This window comes from Salmo salar, chromosome ssa19 (genome assembly GCF_905237065.1).
Source record: "Salmo salar chromosome ssa19, Ssal_v3.1, whole genome shotgun sequence".
NCBI classification, from domain to species: domain Eukaryota; kingdom Metazoa; phylum Chordata; class Actinopteri; order Salmoniformes; family Salmonidae; genus Salmo; species Salmo salar.
Window position 1 is genome coordinate 21587023 of NC_059460.1, and position 6075 is coordinate 21593097.

The following is a 6075-nucleotide window of genomic DNA, read 5'->3' on the forward strand; positions in this document are numbered from 1 at the left end:
ATCCAGACAGAGAGAGATCCAGACAGAGAGAGATCCAGAAAAGAGAGAGATCCAGACAGACAGACAGACAGAGAGAGATCCAGACAGACAGACAGACAGACAGAGATCCAGACAGACAGACAGACAGAGAGATCCAGACAGACAGACAGAGAGAGAGAGATCCAGACAGACAGACAGAGAGAGATCCAGACAGACAGACAGACAGAGAGAGATCCAGACAGACAGAGAGAGATCCAGACAGACAGAGAGAGATCCAGACAGACAGAGAGAGATCCAGACAGACAGGGAGAGATCCAGACAGACAGAGAGAGATCCAGACAGACAGACAGAGAGACAGACAGAGAGAGAGATCCAGACAGACAGACAGAGAGACAGACAGAGAGAGAGATCCAGACAGACAGAGACAGACAGAGAGAGATCCAGACAGACAGAGACAGACAGAGAGAGAGATCCAGACAGACAGAGACAGACAGAGAGAGAGATCCAGACAGACAGAGACAGACAGAGAGAGAGATCCAGACAGACAGACAGACAGAGAGAGAGATCCAGACAGACAGACAGACAGACAGAGAGAGAGATCCAGACAGACAGACAGACAGAGAGAGAGATCCAGACAGAGAGACAGACAGAGAGAGAGATCCAGACAGACAGACAGAGAGAGAGATCCAGACAGACAGACAGAGAGAGATCCAGACAGACAGAGAGAGATCCAGACAGACAGAGAGAGATCCAGACAGACAGAGAGAGATCCAGACAGACAGACAGAGAGAGAGAGAGAGAGAGATCCAGACAGACAGACAGACAGACAGACAGAGAGAGAGATCCAGACAGACAGACAGAGAGACAGACAGAGAGAGAGATCCAGACAGACAGACAGAGAGACAGACAGAGAGAGAGATCCAGACAGACAGAGACAGACAGAGAGAGAGATCCAGACAGACAGAGACAGACAGAGAGAGAGATCCAGACAGACAGAGACAGACAGAGAGAGAGATCCAGACAGACAGAGACAGACAGAGAGAGAGATCCAGACAGACAGAGACAGACAGAGAGAGAGATCCAGACAGACAGAGACAGACAGAGAGAGAGATCCAGACAGACAGAGACAGACAGAGAGAGAGATCCAGACGACGAGACAGACAGACGAGAGAGAGATCCAGACAGACAGAGACAGACAGAGAGAGACAGGAGAGAGAGATCCAGACAGACAGACAGACAGAGAGAGAGAGAGATCCAGACAGACAGACAGACGAGAGAGAGAGAGATCCAGACAGACAGACAGAGAGAGAGAGAGCCAAAGACAGACAGAGAGAGAGAGAGCAGCAGACAGACAGAGAGAGAGAGAGATCCAGACAGACAGAAGAGAGAGAGATCCAGACAGACAGACAGAGAGAGAGAGAGAGAATCCAGACAGACAGACAGAGAGAGAGAGAGATCCAGACAGACAGACAGAGAGAGAGAGAGATCCAGACAGACAGACAGAGAGAGAGAGAGACAGAGAGCAGACAGACAGAGAGAGAGAGAGATCCAGACAGACAGACGAGAGAGAGAGAGAGATCCAGACAGACAGAGAGAGAGAGAGAGAGAGATCCAGACAGACAGACAGAGAGAGAGAGAGAGAGAGAGATCCAGACAGACAGACAGAGAGAGAGAGAGATCCAGACAGACAGACAGACGAGAGAGAGAGAGAGATCCAGACAGACAGACAGACAGACAGACAGAGAGAGAGAGAGAGATCCAGACAGACAGACAGACAGAGAGAGAGAGATCCAGACAGACAGACAGAGAGAGAGAGAGAGATCCAGACAGACAGACAGACAGAGAGAGAGAGAGATCCAGACAGACAGACAGACAGAGAGAGATCCAGACAGACAGACAGAGAGAGATCCAGACAGACAGACAGACAGAGAGAGAGATCCAGACAGACAGACAGAGAGATCCAGACAGACAGACAGAGAGATCCAGACAGACAGACAGACAGAGACACAGAGAGAGAGATCCAGACAGACAGACAGACAGAGACACAGAGAGAGAGATCCAGACAGACAGACAGACAGACAGACAGAGAGAGAGATCCAGACAGACAGACAGACAGACAGACAGAGAGAGATCCAGACAGACAGACAGACAGACACAGAGAGAGAGATCCAGACAGACAGACAGACACAGAGAGAGAGATCCAGACAGACAGACAGACAGACACAGAGAGAGAGATCCAGACAGACAGACAGACAGACACAGAGAGAGAGATCCAGACAGACACACAGACAGACACAGAGAGAGAGATCCAGACAGCACAGACAGACACAGAGAGAGAGATCCAGACAGACACAGAGAGAGAGATCCAGACAGACACACAGACAGACACAGAGAGAGAGATCCAGACAGACACACAGACAGACACAGAGAGAGAGATCCAGACAGACACACAGACAGACACAGAGAGAGAGATCCAGACAGACACACAGACAGACACAGAGAGAGAGATCCAGACAGACACACAGACAGACACAGAGAGAGAGATCCAGACAGACACACAGACAGACACAAGAGAGAGATCCAGACAGACACACAGACAGACACAGAGAGAGAGAGATCCAGACAGACAGACAGACAGACAGACACAGAGAGAGAGATCCAGACAGACACACAGACAGACACAGAGAGAGAGATCCAGACAGACACACAGACAGACACAGAGAGAGAGATCCAGACAGACACACAGACAGACACAGAGAGAGAGATCCAGACAGACACACAAACAGACACAGAGAGAGAGATCCAGACAGACACAGAGAGAGAGATCCAGAGAGAGAGATACAGACAGACAGACAGAGACAGACAGACAGACAGACAGAGATACAGACAGACAGACAGAGATCCAGACAGACAGACAGAGAGAGATCCAGACAGACAGACAGACAGACAGAGATCCAGACAGACAGACAGAGAGAGAGATCCAGACAGACAGACAGAGAGAGATCCAGACAGACAGACAGACAGACAGACAGACAGACAGACAGACAGACAGACAGACAGACAGACAGACAGACAGACAGACAGAGAGATCCAGACAGACAGACAGACAGACAGAGAGAGATCCAGACAGAGCCAGACAGACAGAGATCCAGACAGACAGACAGAGATCCAGACAGACAGAGATCCAGACAGACAGAGATCCAGACAGACAGAGATCCAGACAGACAGAGATCCAGACAGACAGAGATCCAGACAGACAGAGATCCAGACAGACAGAGATCCAGACAGACAGAGATCCAGACAGACAGAGATCCAGACAGACAGAGATCCAGACAGACAGAGATCCAGACAGACAGAGATCCAGACAGACAGAGATCCAGACAGACAGACAGAGAGAGATCCAGACAGACAGACAGACAGAGATCCAGACAGACAGAGATCCAGACAGACAGAGAGAGAGAGAGAGATCCAGACAGACAGACAGAGAGAGAGAGATCCAGACAGACAGAGAGAGACAGAGAGAGATCCAGACAGACAGACAGACAGAGATCCAGACAGACAGAGATCCAGACAGACAGAGATCCAGACAGACAGAGATCCAGACAGACAGAGATCCAGACAGACAGAGATCCAGACAGAGATCCAGACAGACAGAGAGAGATCCAGACAGACAGAGAGAGATCCAGACAGACAGACAGAGAGAGAGAGATCCAGACAGACAGACAGAGAGAGAGAGATCCAGACAGACAGACAGAGAGAGAGAGATCCAGACAGACAGACAGAGAGAGAGAGATCCAGACAGACAGACAGAGAGAGAGAGATCCAGACAGACAGAGAAGGAGCAGACAGACAGAGAGAGAGAGATCCAGACAGACAGACAAGAGAGAGAGAGATCCAGACAGACAGAGAGAGAGAGATCCAGACAGACAGACAGACAGAGACAGACAGAGACAGACAGAGAGAGAGATCCAGACAGACAGAGACAGACAGAGAGAGAGATCCAGACAGACAGAGATCCAGACAGAGAGAGAGATCCAGACAGACAGAGACAGACAGAGAAGAGATCCAGACAGACAGACCAGACAGAGAGAGATCCAGACAGACAGAGACAGACAGAGACAGAGATCCAGACAGACAGACAGAGAGAGAGAGAGAGAGAGAGAGATCCAGACAGACAGACAGAGAGAGAGAGAGAGAGAGAGATCCAGACAGACAGACAGACAGACGAAGAGAGAGAGAGATCCAGACAGACAGACAGAGAGAGAGAGAACCAGACAGACAGACAGAGAGAGATCCAGACAGACAGAGAGAGAGAGAGGAGAGAGAGAGAGAGATCCAGACAGACAGACAGACAGAGAGAGAGAGATCCAGACAGACAGACAGACAGAGAGAGAGACAAAGAGAGAGATCCAGACAGACAGACAGACAGAGAGAGAGAGAGAGAGATCCAGACAGACAGAGATCCAGACAGACAGAGAGAGAGAGAGAGAGAGAGAGAGAGATCCAGACAGACAGAGATCCAGACAGACAGAGAGAGAGAGAGAGAGAGAGAGAGAGAGATCCAGACAGACAGACAGACAGACAGACAGACAGACAGACAGACAGACAGACAGACAGACAGAGATCCAGACAGACAGACAGACAGACAGAGATCCAGAGAGAGAGAGATCCAGACAGACAGAGATCCAGAGAGAGAGAGATCCAGACAGACAGACAGACAGACAGACAGACAGACAGACAGACAGACAGACAGACAGACAGACAGACAGACAGAGATCCAGACAGAGAGACATCCAGACAGAGAGAGAGAGAGAGAGACATCCAGACAGAGAGAGAGAGAGAGAGAGAGATCCAGACAGACAGAGAGAGAGAGAGAGAGAGATCCAGACAGACAGACAGACAGAGAGAGAGAGAGAGAGAGAGAGATCCAGACAGACAGAGAGAGAGAGATCCAGACAGACAGACAGACAGACAGAGAGAGAGAGAGAGAGAGAGAGATCCAGACAGACAGACAGACAGACAGACAGACAGACAGAGAGAGAGATCCAGACAGACAGACAGACAGACAGACAGACAGACAGACAGACAGACAGACAGACAGAGATCCAGAGAGAGAGAGATCCAGACAGACAGACAGAGATCCAGAGAGAGAGAGATCCAGACAGACAGAGATCCAGACAGAGAGACATCCAGACAGAGAGAGAGACATCCAGACAGACAGAGAGAGAGAGAGAGACATCCAGACAGAGAGAGAGAGAGAGAGCAGACAGACAAGAGAGAGAGGAGAGAGAGAGATCCAGACAGACAGAGAGAGAGAGAGAGAGAGATCCAGACAGACAGACAGACAGACAGACAGACAGAGAGAGATCCAGACAGACAGACAGACAGACAGAGAGAGAGAGAGAGAGAGATCCAGACAGACAGACAGACAGAGAGAGAGATCCAGACAGACAGACAGAGAGAGAGAGAGATCCAGACAGACAGACAGAGAGAGAGAGAGAGACAGACAGACAGACAGAGAGAGAGAGACAGAGAGAGACAGAGAGAGAGAGATCCAGACAGACAGAGATCCAGACAGACAGACAGAGAGAGAGAGAGAGAGATCCAGACAGACAGAGACAGACAGACAGAGAGAGAGAGAGAGAGAGAGATCCAGACAGACAGACAGAGAGAGAGAGATCCAGACAGACAGACAGAGAGACAGTTAGACAGAGAGACAGAGATCCAGACAGACAGACAGACAGAAGATCCAGACAGACAGAGATCCAGACAGACAGAGATCCAGACAGACAGACAGAGATCCAGACAGACAGACAGAGATCCAGACAGAGATCCAGACAGAGATCCAGACAGAGATCCAGACAGAGATCCAGACAGAGATCCAGACAGACAGAGATCCAGACAGACAGAGATCCAGACAGACAGACAGAGATCCAGACAGACAGACAGACGATCCAGACAGAGATCCAGACAGACAGACAGACAGAGATCCAGACAGACAGACAGACAGAGATCCAGACAGACAGACAGAGATTCAGACAGACAGACAGACAGAGATCCAGACAGACAGACAGACAGAGATCCAGACAGACAGAC